Source organism: Delphinapterus leucas, chromosome 14, assembly GCF_059928025.1.
Source record: "Delphinapterus leucas isolate spDelLeu-1000000601 "Yukka" chromosome 14, BTC_Dleu_Yukka2, whole genome shotgun sequence".
Taxonomy (NCBI): domain Eukaryota; kingdom Metazoa; phylum Chordata; class Mammalia; order Artiodactyla; family Monodontidae; genus Delphinapterus; species Delphinapterus leucas.
The window spans coordinates 47,175,203-47,198,558 of NC_143142.1; the positions used below are offsets into that span (position 1 = coordinate 47,175,203).

The window sequence follows — 23,356 nt, forward strand, 5'->3', positions numbered from 1 at the left end:
TTCAGATACAGCAACACAATTACCATGTTCAATTACCCAGGTCTCCTTAAACACCCACTGCAGATGTAATAAGTTGTCCTGACTTGAACTACATGTATCCATCACTTGTCTTATTTCTCAGAAATGCTGGATAGATAACTCCATTGCTTTCTGTGAAATGAATTCTGAAAGGCAGAGGTCCCTCAACAAGATGCTAATGGCTGCATAATAAAGTACCTTCTTTAGATGCATGATCTCCTATAGACAATTTTAATTACAATTCAGGAAATGCTCCCTGGGTTGATGATGAAATTATCTGAAATTCATAAGGGAGGGTATGCAAGTGACAAGGAATGGGTTGTGTTGATGGTGGGTTGAGAGATGGCAGAGTGACCACAGTAGCAACAGAGCATGTTGGAAGCTGTGAACATTAACACTGGACTAAAAGTAATGGACGTGAAGTGAAACACCCCAGTGTATCTCTAGCTCTACTTACTAGTTGTGTATCCTTCCCCAAGTATTTTATTCTTTTTGAGGCTAGGTTTCCTTATCTGCAAACAAGCAATAATTAAGGCCTGCTGGAACATTGTAAAAATCGTATTAAATACTAGGCATGAAAGTACCAATCACACAGCACCTAGCAAATACTGGTGCTCTATAAATACTTCTTGAATTTAAGTATCTTAATTCCCTGACAATATACATTTTTTTTAGTTGAAACATCTTGATTGCCATAAACAACACAAACACAGGGATTTACAGCATTTTATTACTATAAAAGCTAGCATATAGCAACCATAGGATCCAACAAGTCAAATTTCCATTGGCTCTGACCTATTCCCCACTCAAATGCTCTGATGAACTAAAAATTAAATATGGGTCATACACGGCCACAGAACTTAATGACATCAACTTGAACACTCTAATGAGGTGAAGCTTGAAGGCTAGAAAAAGCATGGACTTCAGACCAGAACAGCTCTACCTGACCAGCAACACGACCTTAGATTATTTAACCTCCCTGAAACTTACCCTCCTCGTCTATAAAGTGAGAACCCTACCAGCGACTCCACAGGTCGTTATGAGGATTAAATAATATTAGCAGATGTAGGTAACACAGCCAGCTAGAATCAGCCCCTCAACTCAAAGTAGGCAACCAAAAATGGTAATTGCTAAGAATATGCAGTCCAGGGGTCTTTAGGTGAATACTATTTCTCTGTTTCCACTTATTTTATAAAACAACTGTTCTACCTACTGCACAGATTTGTCATGAAAATTCAGTGAGATAATCTAGGAAGTTCAAAACTAGGAACTATTAAATGTCATCTCTATATTCAAGGCAAAGATACATTATACTTTCACACTGTCTCTAGGAAATCAATCCCTGGAAAACATGTCTGTTTGTTTTTTTTAATTTTTTTTTTCTTTTTGCGGTACGTGGGCCTCTCACTGTTGTGGCCTTTCCCATTGCGGAGCACAGGCTCCGGACGCGCAGGTTCAGCGGCCATGGCTCAAGGGCCCAGCCGCTCCGCGGCATGTGGGATCTTCCCGGACCGGGGCACAAACCCGCGTCCCCTGCATCGGCAGATGGACTCTCAACCACTGCGCCACCAGGGAAGCCCCATATGTTTTATTTTTAATGGACTGTTTTTAGCTCCAAAAGATGCCAGAATTGGGACTAACAAAGCTATATGCAATTTTGTTGTGCAGGACCAAATGGAGCTTTGGCTATAAACTTAAACTTCATCCACACAAGCCAAGGCAGATGGTGTTCACAATAAAATTTTTTGAAAAGTTACAATATGTCTATAAGTACGGGCAATTAATACACATTTTGCACTACAATTCAGTATCTGGTATACAAGCTTGAAAGTGGTAATGCAGGAAAATTCTGTAGCCCTGCATGCTATTGCTCAGCTTATCCACTTATGGGTGCCTGAGGCCCACTGCTTCCCACCTACATTAGTCATAGGAAAGAAGGACAAGCTTCGCTTTCGTGACCTTTCAGATCCAGGTGATCTAAGGCAGAAAGTTACAGTTTCAAAACTAAAGTCTTCACTACACTTAATCCGATAATGAGTAGGGATATGAAGCTTCAAAATGGCCAAGAGCTAGAGAGCCAGAAGATACTTCCAAGGTTATAGGACGTCTTAGCAGGACGTTATTTTTCTACTGAAAACTCAATTTGTGCCCCATCCTTTCCCAGCCTAAAATTAGCGGGTGGTTTGCTCAATCATCACCCAGAGAACTCAGCCGGCCTACCACTCTCAAGTTGGACAGCACTTCTACTCTAGCTGGCTCTCTTGGAGACAGTATTTTGAATTTCCTTGGTTGAATGCAAAACACATTAGCTAACTAACCAAACAAACTGGAAGGAGGCATAACACAAGACCCAAACCTGGCAGACGTGATGACTGTGAAAACACTCTTAAATGCTACAGGGTGGTAGGGAATGTGACCCAGAGAGTGAAGGAGGTGATTTCTTTAGAGTTTCAATATTTATTTGTCCATAAATATAGTCACCCATAATGTAGAACTAGAAAGGAATGGACAGCAAACCTAAATTCCTCTGGCTTGAAAGAGCCACAGCCCCAGAGGGGTCAAGGCAAGCATATAATCTGGTAAAAATTTTTATTTCTCCTATACTGAATTCAGGTAGGAGTTCTGTAAATATTCATTTTCATATTCATTCATACTCTCTCTCTTTTCCCCTCCCTCCTCCTTTAGAAATGAGATGTTACAGAACAAGGGGTTAGGGAAAGAGGGGAAAGGCTCAATATAAAATGAGAAGACCTAGGTTCAACCCAGCCACTTAATGGCCATCAATCTGGCATAAAAGCTAATATAGGAGCCTCCGCTTCCTCAACTATAAAATGGGAAAAAAACATGAGATGCTGATTTCTGGGGGTGAGTGCATGCACCTTGTTTTTGAAACGCAATGCAAACTACAAAACAAAACAAGGAAACCATGATGCTTAAATACCTCTAAAACAACAGCAAAGCTCCTGAACTTTATGTAAGTAACAAAGACCTCTGGTTCTTTAAGGCTCTTTTGGATATTTTGGGCACCTTACATATAAGCTCTAGATGATCGGACTAGAATCTGAACCTCACGCAGAGGCTGTCTTTTATAGACCTGCAGCACTTCAGAGCTTTCCTGGAGCAGGCTAACAGCACAGGCAAGGGCAGCTTACTGGGTATGATGGTTGATCATGTGTGTGTCAACTTGGCTCAGGCACGGTTCCCAGATGCTTGGTCAAACACTATTCTAGATATTTCTGTGAAGGCATTTTTGGGGATGGGATTAACAGTTAAATCAACAGACTGAGTAAAGTAGATTGCCCTCCATGATGCGGGTGGGCCTCACGCAATCCCTCGAGAAATTAGACTGAGGTTTTCCAAAGAAGGGGGATTCTGCCAGCCATCTGCCTTTGGAAGCAAATGGCAGCTCCTCCGTGGGCCTCCAGCCTCCAGCTTTTGGACTTGCCAGCCTCCACAACTGCATGAGCCAATTTCTTACAATCAATCAACCAACCAATCTCTATTTTACACACACACACACACACACACCTTATTGGTTCTGTTTCTCTGGAGAAGCCTAACATACTGGGCTTCACCCTTCTTAATTTTATTTAACACTAAACCATGAAAATTTATTATGTCCTTTGCTTCCATACCAGTTGCTGATGTGAAGGCTGGTCCTGTAGCCCATGACGATGGTTAAAGAAGCATACCTGCTATGATTCCTGCACACCTACTAGGTGAAAACACTGTCCTAGTGCTGCAGGCAGATCTCGGAGGGCAGCATTCACATTTCTGTACGTAAGAGTTTCTCTGCAGGCCTCTAAGAAAAACTTCTGAAATAAAAAAAATGCTTGAGGAGCTATCTTTGGGGGCTCCAAGATATCTGGATACAACTAAAAATCCTTGGCAGAAATGACAATACCCTTAAAAATGCAGCAGCTCCCCTTCCTTCCAGTGTCACTGCTGCCAGGTCCTCATAGAGCCTAGGGGCTCCCCACACCGACCTGGTGGGTTTTCTGAAACACCCCTTTCCTTCTCAGTTTGGCAACTGCTGTGCTAGGCATGGGGGATAGAATGGTGGGTGATATGGACAGTCTTAGCCTCTCAGAGGTTCTCGTCAAGTGATGGGGTGTCAATCACTAAACAAACACTCAAAGAAATATGTAATTACAACTTGGATAAATGCTGTTTAAAAAAAAAAAGTTCTATGAGGTCAAGGGGATCTGGCCTTGTCTAAGGGGCCAATAAAAGGACTTCCTGAGAAATCACTCTGACCTGAGACCTGAAAGATGAGCAGAGGTCAGGCTGCAGGAAATGTGAAGACTGGGGTGACTGGGGTCAAGAAGAGCAAAGGAAAGAAAAGTAGCGTAAGATGAAGTTACTAATAGACAGGGGCCTGTCGTACAGTGCTTTGCAGGCAATAGTAAGAACTTCCCCCAGATATCCTTGGATCTTTTTTCCCCCTTTTCTTTAAAACTTTCTTTTAAATTTATGTGTTGTAAAAGTAAAGCATATTTATTATACCAACTCAACAATAGAGAGAAAAATTAATTAACTGTTAATTAACAGAGGAAACACAGAGTACTTACTAGGTGCTAGGCACCTGCCAAATGCTTTCATGCTGCTATTAACCCTACAATACAAAGAAGTTTAAGTTACCTGCCCAAGGCCACAGAGTTAGCAAGTGCGTGCTGGATGTGGACCCAAGCAGTCTAGCCCTAGAGTCCGGCTCTTAGCCACCATGCTAAGGCCACAAATCGGCCCTGCTTCCGACCCTACTCCGTTAAGGACTGATGTAAAGTGTTTTACATATCCTTGTGTAGGTTTCTCTGTGCTCAAATATGTAAAATCAACTAGATAAGAGAAAATAGACATATATTGGAATTTGTTTCCAGCAAAAGGGAAATTTTGATATTTCTCTTAAAAGCAAACAGAAGCCCCTTGAGTTTGTTTAACACGGCAGTAAGGCAATCAGGTTTGTACAGTGGACCTTGAACAACACAGGTCTGAAATGCATGGGCCCACTAATACATGGATTGTTTTTCAATAAATACGTACTACAACATCCGTGGTTGGTTGAATCTGCAGAACATCGGATATGAAGGGCTGACTATAAAGTTATACGTGGATTTTCCACTCCGTGGATAGTTAGCACCCCTGACCCCAACTGTATTTTATTTTATTTTATTTTATTTTTTGGCCATGCCGTGCAGCATGTGGGATCGTGGTTCCCTGACCAGGGATCGAACCCAAGTGCAGTCTTAACCACTGGACCCGCCAGGGAAGTCCACCCCGACTGTATTTTAAAAAGATTCTCACACTCTGGCTCCCAAATGGAGGATAGGGATAGGGTGGGGCAGGGAGGGGTAGAGGGGAGAAGCTTAGGAGCCTACTGCAATCCTTGGGCATATGAGACCACATTTTCTTTATCCATTCATCTGTCAGTGGACATTTAGGTTGTTTCCAAATCTTGCCTATTGTGAATATTGCAATGAACACTGGCATGCTAGTATCTCTTCAAAATCCTGATCTCAATTCTTTTGGATAAATACACAGAAGTGAGATTGCTAGATCATATGGTAGTTCCCTTTTTAATTTTTTGAGGAATCTCCATACTGTTTTCCATAGCAGCTGTACCATTCTGCACTCCCATCAATATTGTGCAAGGTTCTAATTTCTCTACATCCTCACCAACACCTGTCTATTATTTTCTTGATAACAGCAATTCTAGCAGGTATGAGGTGATTTCTAACTGTGGTTTTGATTTGTATTTCTCTAAAGATGAGTGACACTATCTGCTCATATACCTGCTGGACATTTATATTTCTTCTTTGGAGAAATGCCTATTCAAGTATTTAGCCCATTTTAAAGTCAGGTTTTTTGCTATGGAGTTGTAGGAGTTCCTTATCCTTTGCATATTTTGGAAATTAACCCCATATCTGATATATGATTTGCAAATGTTTTCCTCCATTCCGTAGGTTGCCTTTTCACTCTGCTGATGGTTTCCTTTCCTGTGTTGAAGCTTTTAAATTTGATGTAGTCCCACTTGTCTATTTTTGCCTTTGTTGTTCTTTTAGTGTCATATCAATGAAACCACTGACAAGACCAATGTCCAGAAGCTCTTCCTCTATGTTTTTTTTCTAGAAGATTTATAGTTTCAGGTCTTATGTTTAAGCCTTTAATCCACTTTGAGTTGAATTTTGTGTATAGTGTAATATAAGGATCCAATTTCATTTATTTGCATGCGGGTATCTAGTTTTCCCAGCACCATTTATTGAAGTAACTATCCTTTTCCTATTGTGTATTCTTAGCACTCTTGTCAAAGGTCAGTTGATTGTATATGCATGGGTTTATTTCTAGGCTCTTTATTCTGTTCCATTGGTTTATATGTCTATCTTTATGCCAGTACCATACTGTTTTAATTACTGTAGCCTTGTAATATATTTTGAAACCAGGAATTGTGATGCCTCCAGCTTTGTTCTTCCTTCTCAAGCTTGATTTAGCTTTGTACAGTCCTTTGTGGTTCCATATGAATTTTAGAATTTTTCACATGAGCACTTTAAAAACAAGCTGGTTAAAAGAAAACAAAGCAAAACCTGTACTTCATATAATCAATCTGATATGTTCCAGATTATTATATATTTTAGTGTAACAGATTACCATTTACCTAACAAGCATTTACTCATCTTCATAGGAAACAGTGGTTGCCATCTTTAGCACTGTCTAGAGCCATCTGAGCAGTTAGAATGTATGTCCAAGTGTCAGCAAGCCACCCACTCCCTAGCAGCCTGCCAAGGGCGGCAGTCCAGGATATTCACAGGCACCTCCCACTCCCAGCTCTTCCGCCCAATGCTTGAATACACAGGGCTGGTGTCTGATTCCCTTCCAACCCAAGCACTTGGGTGGGGCCAGGCCAGGGTGGGGAGTGTGTGTCACAGTGTGACCCCTCTTGGTCACACTGGCAGTCTTTGTATCAATTCTGTTCTGTTTCTGCTAAGGTTCAGACCTCCAGGGGCCTGTGTGCATCCTACTCTGGTCTTCTCACGTCTACCCTGGAGGAAGTCTTGGAAATGCCCAGCTTGGTAAGTGGCGTTAATACCACCTCTGCATTATACTCACACAACTGTGCTGCCTCCCTTGTCCCACCTCCAGACCCCAACTGTCAGCCTGTCTCTTTTGCATATGATCTCTTTTTGGACCCAGACATCCAACTGGACTTAGATTGAAAAGGCTACATTTTTGTTGAAACCTGGTCCCGTACTGCTAGCTTCTTCACAGAAATTATCAATGATTATGTCTAATCACACTAAGTGGGGAAAAAAGTAACTACTCACTATGCTGAGTAAACAGCAATTTACTATATCTAGAAATGCCTAATTATTTGAATAAGTTTTGGGAAATTAAATTATACTGGTAAAAATTAAGCTTAAAGATTACTGATACAAAAACCATTTTCAAAATAAGACATTACCAGATGATAAAACACATGCATACTTATATGTAAATTTGTAATACTGAAGTAACAGATCAGACAGCTAATGATACAAAAACCATTTTCAAAATAAGACATTACCAGATGATAAAACACATGCATACTTATATATAAATTTGTAATACTGAAGTAACAGATCAGACAGCTAATGAATAGTCTACAATAAAACAGTCTATAGTCTATAAGCAAACCAGAAAAGTAAAATGTATGAGCAAGTCAAACACAGGCACAGAGTGCAGTCAACTCTCTTTTTTTTTTTTTTTTTTTTGCGGTACGCAGGCCTCTCAGTGTTGTGGCCTCTCCCGTTGCGGAGCACAGGCTCCGGACGCACAGGCTCAGTGGCCATGGCTCACGGGCCCAGCCGCTCCGCGGCATGTGGTATCCTCCCGGACCGGGGCGAGCCCGTGTCCCCTGCATCGGCAGGCGGACTCTCAACCACTGCGCCACCAGGGAAGCCCCAGTCAACTCTTGATTATCCAGGGACAGATTAATTACAAAGTCATGGCATTTGGACAAGGTTAAAATGACTACAAATAAGTGAAATGTCTATGTACTAGAAGACCATTGTTAGGAATCCAGTATTACTACCACAGCATGGGAAGTCCTCTCCAGCAATCACATTTCATCTCATTTAATTTTTGAAATCTAAACCAACACTAAAATTTAGCAAAATTTTCAACTGCTAATTAGAAATATCATTCAGTGATAAACTAGAACAAAAAATTATGATATGAAAAAAGATAAAGGACATATTAATTCCATTTTAATCAATACTGAGTTCTTAAAATAGACTACAAAAATAGAAGAGCTTTTAGCACATCTTCTCACTACAACCTTGATAAGGCAATGCTAATTTGGTGAAACTGGCAACGAGCACAGAATTGGTCTAAATGTTAGATGTCCTTTCCACTACGGTTATACTGTCTACTTTATAGTATACTCTGGGTTGGTTTCATTTTAACTCTGTGTTGGGTTAAAGTCTGGGAGTCCCCACATAAATTGCAACGTTTAGCAAAAGCTGAAAATCATATCAATATCAACATACTGCATAATTTAAACATAACTGAAGAAGCTAAGTCAAGCAAGTATAGAATTTTAAATTAACAACAGACAGAGGCCCCCTTATGGAAAATAAAATCATTGACCTTAAATGGTTTAGATCTACAAAACAAACTCCCAATACAATTGGACCATCCTTTTATGAGAATTCCTTTAAGTATTCTGCATACATTTCATCAATATAAAGCAAATCCTCTTAGAAAGTGATAGATATTGTTAGAGGTAACTTAGTACATGAAAATGTGTCCAAGTCCTGGTTGATGGTTCTTTTGTTTCAGATCACATATAAAAATAAAATTCCAATACACCCAAAGAGTTTGGGCTTTCCTTTGGGGTCAGGAGAACAAATGGTTTATTGTTCTGTTTATTTTTTTTAGTGCATTAATGTTATGGGAATCAGAGAAATGATTGACTGATTACTCCCTCAGACGTTGAAAAGTAAAGAGACGTGGAATCACTGGATTTTGGAGAACTTAACAGAATATGATTCAAGAACTTTCACCGAGGTTCCCCAAACACAAACTTAGCATTAGAAGAATGTTGATAAAGCAGAGTTGAACTGCAGGGGACAACAAGCTTTGCAGAAGGCGGCAGGTCTGAAAAGCACTTCCCCCAAAAGGGAAGGAGGTCATCACCGGGTTAAAGAGAAGGGAAGAGACAGGGTGTCAGCACCATCTCAATTCAGTTAGTTCAGCTCAATCTGGTCTTGGCTTCGTTCACGCTACATTTCTGTTTGGAGAGAATCTGGAGAAGTCTGCATATAAACCCCCGCTACGAGAGCCAGGTTTGAGGCCTTTAATTTATGTAACTATGCATACATTGTGTCTCCAGACTGCTAGCAGTGTGCATCCAAGAATAAAAAAAAAGAAGCGACCTTAAGACGATTCAAGATAAAAAGAAATTGTTGAGAGAATAAAAGATTAAAGTTTAGTAGCAAGAACATTAAAAACAACGAACCAACACACATAGTGCGGTTCTGGCCTGTGGAAAGCACTGCTCCGCAACCAAGGAACTAGCCTCCTGTCCTTGTGCAGCAAGACCCTCTCAGGACTCCAGGTGGCTGCTTGTGAACAAAGAAACAAAAGGGAGCTCATGGTGGAAATAAGGAGACAAGAGAAATATGAAATGGAACCAAATTTAGAAAAGCAATCTTTTCAAAGGTGAACGGAGGCAACTGTACTCACTGGATAATAGGGGATGAGTTTGGGTCAATTTGAAGGGACTTCTGGAAGAGAGGAACTCTTTTCTTCTTTAGATACTGCCATAGGATGCACAAAACAAACAACTACTTTAACTGAAATCACAGGAAAAGACCAAATGGACGTCAATTAAAAAAATATTTATGGGGCTTCCCTGGTGGCGCAGTGGTTGAGAGTCCGCCTGCCGATGCAGGGGACACGGGTTCATGCCCCGGTCCAGGAAAATCCCACATGCCGCGGAGCGGCTGGGCCCGTGAGCCATGGTCACTGAGCCTGCACGTCCGGAGCCTGTGCTCCGCAACGGGAGAGGCCACAACACTGAGAGGCCTGTGTACCGCAAAAAAAAAAAAAAAAAATATATATATATATATATATTTATGTATTTTGTGCAATGGATAAAATTGGAAATGAGTACAATGGAAAAAGGAGTACAACAGGGTTTATGAGAGAGATTCTGTCCCTAGAGAGGTAACAGTGATTTTGAAAACAGCACAACTGAACCTGGGGCTAGCAGACACTTATCCTGGTGCTCCTTTCATGCCAGGTAACTACTTCCTTAGTCTGATGACCTCGACAATGTTCCATTACATAAACATGCCTGAAAAAATTCACTAATTGTGATCTATCACTGTCATGAATTAACTTCCGGGAAGGTAGGATCTGGAAGTCTGACCCAGTAGGACATTCTAGCTCTGCAAATTCACTCCTGACATTCCAGAGAACATGACAGGGAGTTCTACCACAGGAAGGAAACACTGGTTGAGGCCTCCTTGCTAATTTGAAAACTACTTTTGGAATCTGCAATTATTTCTTAAAATAGAGGTTTAAAAATCTCTGAATTCAAACTAGATTTTAATTTGCCTAGTTTAAAACTGTTTTGAAACTTTCGTAAAAAGCCACGAGGAAATGCTCTAGAAATTATCAAAAGGCTACACTATGCTGCTTGATGAGAAAGAAAGGCAGAGGGCCAGGGTTTTGCCTGTGATTAACAATACTTGTCTTAGATTTGGCTAGTGGATCTGTCTCAAGAAGTTCCATTCTTTTGAATGAATCAAAACTGGGTGATGACAAGAAAACTATCCATACTTCACATTACCATAAATGAAATGAAAAGTAAGCAACATGCAACCTCAGCCTAGAAAGTCAACCAGAGTTCAATTTAAACATGAATATTAAGGAAAATCCTCCTTTCCACTTTGTAAATATGTAATTTACCCACTCAAATAGGATATAAAAAGAATCAAATATATTTACAATATAAGTAACTATTAGCTGGTACTTTATTTTTTCAGCTAATTAGGTCATTAATGAACATTAACTGCAAGAAATCCATGTAAACATCATCTGTTTGGTGTGTACAAAGAATTCTGTCTGAGGACAAATATATTTCACAGAATTTATCATATTTAGTCCATTTCCCAACACATAAACTGTCCAAATGTAGTAGATATAAAATAGAACAGATTTTATTTTAAACCTTCGTTATCATAAAACTGAACTTACACACATTTTAAATGTTGGAAGGACTGAAATTTTCATGGTCCTCGTAACTTCTCCATAAAGTTTACCAGGACAGGTATATATAAAGTTAAACTACTCCCTTCAAATGCAGCCATTTCTCTAAATAATCTTTTAAAATTGTCAGGTTTTTCTAATGTTTATGGCTTACAGGCCAAAATCACTTATTAAATAACTAGAAATAACCATCTACAGCACAGTGATTTCCAATCTAGCCAAGAACTAAGAAGTACTGTAAGATATCTAAGAATTCTGTACACTGAGTAACGTCTACCTATGTCTTTCCAAATACAGGTAGAGGCCATTGTTATTTGTAAAAATTTGAAAATCAAGAACTATATTAAAATAAATATACTGGATTATAAATATAGATATGAAATAAGCAGTTGATGAATGAGGGAATACTAAATTAATACAATTTCAATTTACTAAACTAGCAAATCTTATTGGTTTCACCACCTGATAAACTTTTGGTCATTCTATATTTTCTTAACCAACAAATACAAAATGGATCATGGGCTTGTAAACCGTCATGGTGTTAAAAATGGATCCTTGATTTTGAAAAGGTAGCATGAAGTATTGAAAACAAGGCATGCTTTTTTAATCCAACCCTAAAACTTCAAGGAGCTCTAAAAGGACATTTGCTCGAGTCCAGGGAATGTGGAACACTGCATGAGAAATGTGAACATTCTTGGTAAACTGACATCATCATGACAACTTTGGCAGGGCTCCAAGTGTCTGAAGCAGAACTGAGTCTTGTTTATGAAGTGGGAGACAGAAAACTTGGGCTTTCTGATTTACACCTTGGCAACCAGTAAAGATAGTTAAAAGAAAGGGAACACTTTTTATGTACAGTAACTGGTAAGTTTCAGTAAAGAAATGGGAAAAGGAAGCTATTTGAAAAGTTTAAAACTGACCCCCCCCTTCTTCAGAATGAGTCATTCAGAGTGTCTCTCCTCTCTAAATATACATACACACAGAGACTTAAAAAAAAAGCCTATTTATGAAAGTAATATAACTACTTTACAATTCAGAAAGTAAGAATAAAATAACCCATAACAGTTCAAATTCAACAGAACTACCCTGATTAGGATTTTTGGCTAATAGTACCTTCTTGCCCCAACTGCTTTAAGTCAGGGGCTTTAAGATATTAAGTATGGACCCAAAGACATTTAAATTTGGTATAAGGAAGAGTAAACATTTCTACTCAAACTTGTGGATGTCAATACTTCTGCCAATACATGAGGTCTAGCTGTTACTACTTCAAACTAAAGATAAGACCCCTTCTCTCTAAGAAATGTGAAGAGAGTTTTTAAATGCAGTTTTAAAAATAGCTTTAAATGTCAAATAAACTCATAGTTCGTGAATCACTTCTTAAAGTTCTTATTTGGATGTTTGTCCTTTATTTTAGCAAACTATACATTGAAGAGTTTTCATTTCTACTTTATACAATAAAAAGGTAATGTGAGTTTTAAAAACATGAAAGTTCATACTGGAGAAGCAAACCAAGTGATGGCCTTCTAGTTTCAAAATACGCATAAAACCCCACTGGTCAAGGTTTTACATTTCTGTTCCACATTAAGTTTTATGGTCTATCAGGAATGTAAAGCATGATGTTTCAATAAAATTGTGATTTATTAGATAAGTTCCTACTTTTTTGATAAATGTACTTTGGTTTTGAATGGTATCCCTATTTTTAACTGGAAAGAGAGCAAACATTAGCAAAAGAGTTTGTGAGAAAGCTGACACAGCATTTTTCTAGAAACCTGTATCTTAATTTCTTAGTCTTTTAGTTAAACTTCTGGTACTTCTGTCCCCTCAAGTTTAAATTTTATAGTGCACTGTTGTATTTCCTTACATCATTAAAAAAAAAAAGAGTTTAAAGTAATCAATGACACTATTTTAATATAACTAGGAAGTAATTTTCATTTAACTGTGTTAAGCCAGAAAGGAGCACTCAGGCACCATATAAAATGCATTTGAGTGCCTTAGTCATATATCCCTTTTAATCACAATTATATATTCACTTTCTTGGCTCTCCAATGGTTTGAAAAGGTTATCTTTAGATTTATTACTCATTAATCTGACTCAAATTTATCAATAGAGACGACTTATGTAAAACTATTGATATAAGCAGGAGAGCAACAATTACAGTTCTTGGCCCTAATTCAACTCTGATATAAATAATACATTAATAAAGGTTCGGACATTTTGCAAGAAAAGCTTTACAGTGGGGATTAAAGGGCCTGCATGACACAAGTTTCACACAATTCAACCAAGTTCACGAATATACACTTCATTTAGCCATGAGTTTAACCTTGCTTCATTTAGCCGTGAGTTTAACCTTGAGAAGTGTAGAGATAATTTAGGTTCAAGGATGACCTTAAACATTCAATGTCCTGGAAACCTGGTTAATAAACATTCTAGGTAACATCCTGAAAAATGAAAATGTAAGTGTTTCTAAAGCAATACCTTCTCTCTTTTTTTTTTTTTCAGGCCTTTTACTGGAACAGAAAACATCACTAACCTAAAAAACCCAAATTTTGCTCGGCATGACTCAATGCCACAGTTCAAGTCTGACCAGCTACCCTACATTAAAATTCTCAGTACATTCTTTGAAAAGATGGATTAAAATACCAGTTTCTAGGCCATAAAGAAATGCCTGTGAAAGGGAATCTTTTCTTCAGTGTAGGTACACAGCTGTTGATATGCAGATTTATGGAATTCTGTGTGTCTGAAATACATGTTTGTTTGTGCAAACGCATCACGTCTAAAATGCCCAAATTTAAACGGAAAAATACTACAAATTAAAATGATTAAAAAGTGCTTTTAGAGCCAAAAATTCTCAATGTTTAAAGCAAAACCGGTAACTCTTTTCCTTCTCAACCCCCATCCCAAACAAAGCCCTTTTGAGCAGCTGCAGGATACACTCTTATCAGAAACAGGCAGGCACCAAATTACAAATGTATGGTTATTCCAAAAGTTCATTTACTAGTCAGTTCTTCAAAACTTTTAACATCTTCCCAGAGAAACAAGTTGAAAATTGGGGATTAAGCTGCCAGATCAGCACACAAAACCTGATTTAAAACATAACAGTACTGAGACAGGGCCAAGAGTTCTACAGAACACTGATTTAGGGTTGGCCTGGGGTGCACCTTCTTGTGCTGCCATGCTGGTCTGAGAGCAGGGAATCCTGTCCTCCTCACTGTGGGCCCAGAACTCTGCCAGTGCCAGTCACTATTAGAGGATTTGGGGGTATATGTTCCATAAGGCAAGGCTGGGCAGTAGCCTCTAAGAGACCGCATTTTCAGGAGATGAGGGGCAGAATCAGGCATTTGGGGATGACAAGCTGAATGGGAGCGTGGGAGGAGTTGGCGAGGGGTTAGGGAGGTGAGATGGAGTAGAAAGTGAAATACTAGTTGGCCAAAAAGTTCCTTTGGGTTTTTCCATTACTAAAAACCCGAAGGAGCTTTTTGGCGAACCTACTAGAAAGAGGAGGGGGGCAGGGTCTAGGGGTAGGCTAGTGAGGACTGATACGAGCGAGAGTTTACCTCCCTCCTTTCTGTGGATCAACCTTCTCTTTCCCCAGGATTAAAAAGACCAGACCTGTGAGCATCTGTGATTATGAGGGAAGGCAAAAGTCTCCATGGAAAATGGGTTTAGAAGGATGAGAGTGGAGGATGGAGAATTCCACGTTGATTTGGGATCTGTAGAAGAAGAAACTCTCTAGCTGTGACCATGGGATAGAGGAACTCTCAATTTCTTCCCTTTGGGAATTGCTGCTAATATGTACATGGTATAAATTCAGACCACGAAGGGACTCAGAATGTAAATAACAAAGCAAATGAGTTCAATTATTTCTTTTATTAATAGAAGACCAACTCACACTAAATCTTTCAATTATAAATTTCCATATGCCAACTAGATCATCTGTTGCTTCTGACAGAGCACTGAGTTTTTAGAAGAGTCAGATGTTAATATGGAAATAAAAGGTATACTGATTTTTTATTTAGAATGAGACCCTATATGTACATCTTTTTTCACTGATTTTTATTCCATTTATGTTAAATTAATATTTTTAAATGTCCTGGATATAAAGAAATGTACAAACAAGTTCTAATCAGATGATAATAGAATCGAAAGCATTTAGTTTTTTCAATGAAAGTTTTTTCAGGATCCCACATGCCACGGAGCGGCTGGTCCTGTGAGCCATGGCCGCTGAGCCTGTGCTCCGCAACGGGAGAGGCCACAGCAGTGAGAGGCCCGCGTACCACGAAAAAAAAAAAAAAACAAAACCCTATAGTTCCCATCTTTTCTGGATATATGCACAGGAGTGGAATTGCTGGATCATACAGTAATTCTATTTTTAGTTCTTTAAGGAACCTCCATAATGTTCCCCATAGTGACTGCACCAATTTACATTCCCACTAACAGTACAGAAGGGTTCCCTTTTCTCCACACTCTCTCCAGCATTTATTATTTGTAGACTTCTTTAAAAATATATTTATTTTTGGCTGTGTTGCGTCTTTGTTGTTGCGCGTGGGCCTTCTCTAGTTGTGGTGAGCAGGGGCTGCTCTTCGTTGCGGTGTGCGGGCTTCTCATTGTGGTGGCTTCTCTTGTTGCAGAACACGAGCTCTAGGCGCGTGGGCTTCAGTAGTTGTGCCATGTGGGCTCAGTTGTTGTGGCTCGTGGGTTCTAGAGCGCAGGCTCAGTAGTTGTGGCACACGGGCTTAGTTGCTCTGCGGCACGTGGGATCTTCCTGGACCAAGGCTCGAACCCGTGTCCCCTGCATTGGCAGGCAGATTCTTAACCACTGTGCCACCAGGGAAGTCCTATTTGTAGACTTTTTGATGATGGCCATTCTGACTGGTGTGAGGTGATACCTCACTGTAGTTTTGATTTGCATTTCTCTAATAATTAGTGATGTTGAACATCTTTTCATGTGCCTATTGGCCATTTACATGTCTTCTTTCGAGAAATGTCTGTTTAGGTCTTCTGCCCATTTTTGATTGTGTTGTTTTTCTGATATGAGTTGTATGAGCTGTTTGTATATTTCAGAATTTAATTCCTTGTCAGTTGTGTCATTTGCAAATATCTTCTCCCAGTCTGTAGGTTATCTTTCATTTTGCTTATGGTTTCCTTTTTTTGTGCAAAAGCTTTTAAGTTTGATTAAGTCCCATTTGTTTATTTTTGCTTTTATTTCTTTTACCTTGGGAGACTGATCTAAGAAAGTACTGCTATGATTTATGTCAGATAATGTCTTGGCTATGTTCTCTTCTAGGAGTTCTATGGTGTCATGTCTTATATTTAAATCTTTAAGCCATTTTGAGTTTATTTCTGTTTATGGTGTGAGGGTGTGTTCTAACTTCACTGATTTATATGCACCTGCCCAGCTTTCCCAACACCACTTGCTCAAGACACTGTCTTTTCTCCATTGTATATCCTTGCCTTCTTTGTTGAAGATTAATTGACTGTAGGTGTGTGGGTTTATTTCTGGGCTCTCTATTCTGTTTCATCGATCCATATGTCTGTTTTTTTGCCAATAGGACGTTGTTTTGATTACTGTAGCTGTGTAGTATTGCCTAAAGTCTGACAGGGTTATGCCTCCAGCTCTGTTCTTTTTCTTCAGGATTGCTTTAGCAGTTCTGGGTCTTTTGTGGTTCCATATAATTTTTAAGATTATTTGTTCTAGTTCTGTGAAAAACGTCACGGGTAATTTGACAGGGATCGCATTAAATCTGTAGATTGCTTTGGGTAGTATGGCCATTTTAATAATAATTCTTCCAACCCAAAAGCATGGGAATATCTTTTCATTTCTTTGAATCATCTATTTCCTTTATCAAAGTTTTACAGTTCTCAGCATATAAGTCTTTTATTTCCTTGGTCAGGTTTATTCCTAGGTATTTTATTTTTTTGGATGAGATTTTTAAAAGGTATTTTTAACTTTTTCTTTCTGATATTTCATTGTTAGTGTAAAGAAATGTAGCAGATTTCTGTATGTTAATCCTGTATCCTGCTACCTTGCTCATTTTGTTTATCAATTCTAATAGTTTTTGTGTGGAGTCTTTAGGGTTTTCTATATAGAGTATCATGTCATCTGCATATAATGACAAATTTTACCTCTTCCCTTTCAATTTGGATACCTTTCATTTTTTTCTTGTCCAATTGCTGTGGCTAGGACTTCCAATACTACGTTGAATAGAAGTGGTGAGATTGGGCATCCTTGTTTTGCTCCAGAATTTAGTGGGAAGGTTTTCAGCTTTTCACTGTTGAGTATTATATTGGTTGTGGGTTTGTCAAAAATATCTTTTGTTTTTCTAATTGAAGTTCAGTTGTTTTACAATGTTGTGCCAATCTCCGCTGTATAGCAAAGTGACTGAGTTATACACATAAAGACTTTTTTTAATATTCTTTTCCATTATGGTTTATCAAAGGATATTCAATATAGTTCCCTGTGCTATTCATTAGGACCTTGTTGTTTGTCCATCCTAAATGTAATAGTTTGTATCTACCAACCCCAAATTCCCAGTCCATCCCTCTCCCTCCCCCACTTCCCCTTGGCAACCACATGTCTGTTCTCTATGTCTATGAGACTGTTTCTATCTTGTAGATAAGTTCATTTGTACCATATTTCAGATTCCACATATAAGTGATATCATATGATATTTGTCTTTCTCCTTCTGACTTACTTCACTTAGTATGATAATCTCTAGTTGCATCCATTTTGCTGCAAATGGCATTATTTCATTCTTTTTTATGGCTGAGTAGTATTCCATTGCATATACATACCACATCTTCTTTATCCATTCATCTGTCAATGGACATTTAGGTTGTTTCCATGTTTTGGCTATTGTGAACAGTGCTGCTATGAACCTAGGGGTGCATGTTATCTTTTTGAATTATAGTTTTGTCTGGGTATATTCCCAGGAATGGGATTGCTAGATCATATGGTAATTCTATTTTTAGTTTTTTAAGGAATCTCCATACTGTTTTCCATAGTGGCTGTACCATTTTAAATTCCCACCAACAGTGTAGGAGGGTTCCCTTTCCTCCACATCCCCTCCAGCATTTGCTATTTGTAGACTTTTTAATGACGGCCATTCTGACTGGTGTGAGGCGATACCTCACTGTACTTTTGATTTGCATTTCTCTAATAATTAGTGATGTTGAGCATCTTTCCATGTGCCTCTTGCCCATCTGTATGTCTTCTTTGGAGAAATGTCTATTTAGGTCTTCTGCCCATTTTTTGATTGGGCTGTTTGGTTTTTGTTGTTGTTGAGTTGTATAAGTTGTTTGTATATTTTGGAGATTAAGCCCTTGTCTGTTGCATCATTTGCAAATATTTTTTCCCATTCCATAGGTTGTCTTTTTTTTTAATGGTTTCCTTTTCTCAACAAAAGCTTGTAAGTTTGATTAGGTCCCATTTGTTTATTTTTGTTTTTATTTCTATTGCCTTGGGAGACTGATCTAAGAAAACACTGGTACGGTTTATGTCAGAGAATGGTTTGCCTATGCTCTCCTCTACAAGTTTTATGGTATCCTGTCTTATGTTTAAGTCTTTAAGCCATTTTGAGTTTATTTTTGTGATGGTTTCAGGGTGTATTCTAACGTCATTGATTTACATGTAGCTGTCCAACTTTCCCAGCACCACTTGCTGAAGAGACTTTTTCCCATTTTATATTCTTGCCTCCTTTGTTGAAGACTAATTGAGCATAGGTGTGTGGGTTTATTTCTGGACTCTCTATTCTGTTCTATGGATCCGTATGCCTGTTTTTGTACCAATACCACACTGTTTTGATTACTGTAGCTTTGCAGCATTGTCTGAAGTCTCGGAGAGTTATGCCTCCTGCTTTGGTTTTTTTCCTCAGGATTGCTCTAGCAATTCTGTGTCTTTTATGTTTCCATATAAATTTTTGGATTATTTGTTCTAGTTCTGTGAAAAATGTCATAGGCATTTTGATACGGAGCACATTAAATCTGTAGATTGCTTTGCGTAGTATGGCCATTTTAACAATCCAATCCAAGAGCATGGGATATCTTCCCATTTCTTTGAATCCTCTTTTATTTCCTTTATTAATGTTTTATAGTTCTCAGCGTAAGCCTTTCACCTCCTTGGTCAGGTTTATTCCTAGGTATTTTATTTTTTTGGGGGTGTAATTTTAAAAGGTGTTGTCTTTTTACATTCCCTTTCTGATATTTCATTGTTAGTGTAAAGGAATGCAACCAATTTCTGAATGTTAATCTTATATCCTCCTACTCTGCTGAATTCATTTATTAGATCTAGTAGTTTTTGTGTGGAGTCCTTAGAGTTTTCTATATATAGTATCATGTCATCTGCATATAGTGACAATTTTACCTCTTTTCTTCCAATTTGGATACCTTTTACTTCTTTTTCTTGTCTGACTGCTGTGGCTAGGACTTCCAATACTACTTTGAAGAGAAGTGGTGAGATTGGGCATCCTTGTCTTATTCCAGAATTTAGTGGGAAGGTTTTCAGGTTTTCACTGTTGAGTAGTATACTGGCTGTGGGTTTGTCAAAAATGTCTTTTATTATGTAGAGATTTTTATTTGGTGAGAGTTTTTATCATGAATGAATGTTGAATTTTATCAAATGCTTTTTCTGAATCTATTGAGATGATCATGTGGTTTTTGTCTTTTCTTTTATTGATGTAGTGTATCACACTGATTGATTTGCATATGATGAACCATCCTAATGACCCTGGGATGAATCCAACTGGATCATGGTGTATGATCCTTTTTATGTATTGCTGGATTTGGTTTGCTAATATTTTGTTGAGGATTTTTGCATCTATATTCATCAGTTATTGGCCTGTAATTTCCTTTTTTGGTACTGTCTTGGTCTGGTTTTGTATCAGGGTTAACAGTGGCTTCATAGAATAACTTTGGGAGATTCCTTCCTCTTTAATCTTCTGGAAGAGTTTGAGAAGGATCCACAAAAGATCTTCTTTGCATGTTTGGTAGAATTCCCCAGTGAAGCCATTTGGTCCTGGACTTTTGTTTGTAGAGAGTTTTGAAAATTACAGATTCTATTTCAGTTCTAGTGACTGGTCTATTCTGTTTCTTCTTGATTCAGTTTTTGTGGGCTGTATGTTTCTAGAAACTCGTCTAGGACATGACTATTTTTTTAAAATAAATTTATCTACTTTATTTATTTATTTTTGGCTGCGTTGGGTCTTCATTGCTGTGCACAGGCTTTCTCTAGTTGCGGCAAGTGGGGGCTACTCTTCATTGAGGTGCACGGGCTTCTCATGGTGGTGGTTTCTCTTGTCGCGGAGCATGGGCTCTAGGTGTGTGGGCTTCAGTAGTTGTGGCTCACAGGCTCTAGAGCGCAGGCTCAGTAGTTGTGGTGCACAGGCTTAGCTGCTCTGCGGCAAGTGGGATCTTCCCAGACCAGGGATTGAACTGTGTCCCCTGCACTAGCAGGTAGATTCTTAACCACTGCACCACCAGGGAATTCCCTAGGACATGACTATTTAATCACTTTGACTACACTGAAATCACACCATCTTTGGCAAGTGGATTATAAGATGCCTTCTGATTGTGATTCCATGCTGTCCTATGAGTATGTGGAAATACTTGTCAATGGAACCTGGACTTTTCTGATTTAGAACTATTACAGAGCTGGGGGAGTTAATACAGGGAAGGGGAAGTAGTGGAACTTGTGAAGAAAGGAGGAGGGGGAAATGGATAGGGGGAATAAGGGAGAACTAAAACTCTCAGAAGTCAAGAAACAAAGTTTTGTCATTACGAAGATTATAAAGTCTTCTATTAATAAATTGACTCGTTAGAAATGAATCATTACAAATAATATAATGACTCATACAAGATGTCTTAGATGGGTCTATGTTAAGAAACTGATAAATATTAATTAGGGAAGCCAAAGAACCACAGACAACAACATACATGAGGCATAAATCATCTTGATAATCTAAACCAACAAATTCATTAGCACTATCAAGATAGAGTAAAAATAAAGTAATAATTTAGTACCAGAGGTTGTTTCTGCTCCATGTTTATGTTTTGTGTACCTTACACTGAAATTCCTCTTAGTGGTGAAAATATTATTTAACAATACAAACAAAACAACATTAGCAAAGGATTATGTGAAAGAGTTTCACAGATTTTGTGTGCATTCTAAATGTTAATAGCTTCATCTGAAAGCATGAAAGAAAAACATTAAAATACATATATGTGCCAAGTTTGAGACAACTATAGTATACAATACATTCTATTTCAGTGCCTAAAAGAGTGCCTGGTACCCAGCACATTAGGTCAACAAATATTTGTTACATTACTAAGTGAACGTTAAGGCAAAGGAGAGATAGCTATGGCTAGAAGAATTTAGTTTTCATCTGGGAGAATCCAAAATTAACTCTAAAAATCGCCAGCACTACCTGCACATAAGAACTTGTTTCTTTTCTATCTACAATGCAAATTTAAAACTTTAACAACACATTTAGCTAAGAGAGAAACAAGCTATAACTCTCTCTAAACCTCCACAAAAGCAGGATTGACATTGTGATCACCCCAGAACGGGCTAGAAGAGACCACAGAACAAAGGCCAACTCCCTCGATTCACTGATTAAACTTGGCCCAGAGAGGTTAAATGATTCGCTTGAGGTAACAGAGCAGAGCAGCAGTTAGAATTCTAGTCCTATGACTTCCCTCCAGTGTTTTACTCTTTACCGTGTTTAAATAAATATTTTGTGAGAAAGCAGATGTCATGGGCAAGGTAAGTGAAGAGTGAGTGACAGAAGAAGCTAGTGTGTTTGCCTGATGATAAATTTACCATAGAGATCACTGTGTCACTGGACTCTGTTCCAGAAAACTCCACAAACAAATTGTCTTTATAGGGCATTAAAAGAATGAAAATTTGGAGCAGAGACAGAAGGAAAAAAACTTCAAGAGAAAACAGTCCTAAGATCATTATCTGTATTGAAGAGCTCATGTCTAATGATGGTATTCTACGTTTTTTCCAAAACTACCTAGCAGGTATACAATTTTACAAATCTATATCTAATTTCTTTTTAAAAAGACTCTCAAAACAAGAAGCTTATGATGAAGAACAAAATAACACTACCTAGAATTGTATACTTAGGTAAGCAAACAAAATTTTCTTATTTTGTATCTTTGGAATAGATACATTTTAGATATGGCTGTTTTATCTGGATTTCTGTTTATGATAATTATTCATATATCAATATTTTACTTTAAGAAATCAAGAACAAAAAGGAAAGTGGAAAATTACTAGCTTTCCACTTGCATTTCAGAACTTCACAACTCAATGTTTCAGTCACTAACAAGAGTTGGGGGAAAAAATTCAACAAACATACAAACACATTGGAAATTTCTTATTTTATTTTTATCTTCTTAAATAATGACAACTAAAAATTACTGGTTTCATCCTGATATTTATAAATATAGGGGAATGAAGGGATTTTTTCCTAATACCTTTAACACCCTTAAGTTTGATCTACATTCACAGACAGAACAAAGAAGAGTGTGTTAGCAGGTAAAGAAATATTCCATAGAAGACATGGAGGCTTTTTAAGCAAACAGAAGTAATAAAAAAATTATAAGCGGACCAAACTGAATATGATTTAGGTCTACACAATTGTTGAAGAAAAGAACATTCAATAGAGTTCAGGAAAATTCCATACACACTTATTATTAGAGAAGGCTTATTTTAGAAAATGAACATATCTTCAAGTACTCTTTGTTGCTACGAGCAACATTCTTAGAACCCCATTCTACTGCCTGAATCAGGTCGTGATTACCTCCAAACAGACCTTGCCATTCTAGAGAAGCACTTTCCTTTCATTCAGGATTTCTAAGGAAACGGCTTTCATCTTAGGCAACCAAACACCTGGCTTCTTGGTTTGTTTTAAGGGGCAAAATGGGAAAAGAATGAATCACCATGAAGCAGGTCAGGTTAGCAATTCTTTCCTATTTCAAAAAAAGTTACAGTCTCCAAAATCTTTTCCTTGAGAAAATGACTAATTCAAAATGCACTGATAACGACAGACCAGGGATTTTCGAATATGTCTCATGACCATTCATATTAATC

The 23,356-nt window shown here is 38.2% G+C and overlaps 1 protein-coding gene across 8 annotated transcripts in view; it reads right to left on the reverse strand.

The window, feature by feature from the left end:
* GAREM1 (GRB2 associated regulator of MAPK1 subtype 1) overlaps positions 1–23,356 on the reverse strand; it is a 208,176-nt gene that overhangs the window by 81,157 nt on the left and 103,663 nt on the right. The window lies entirely within an intron of this gene.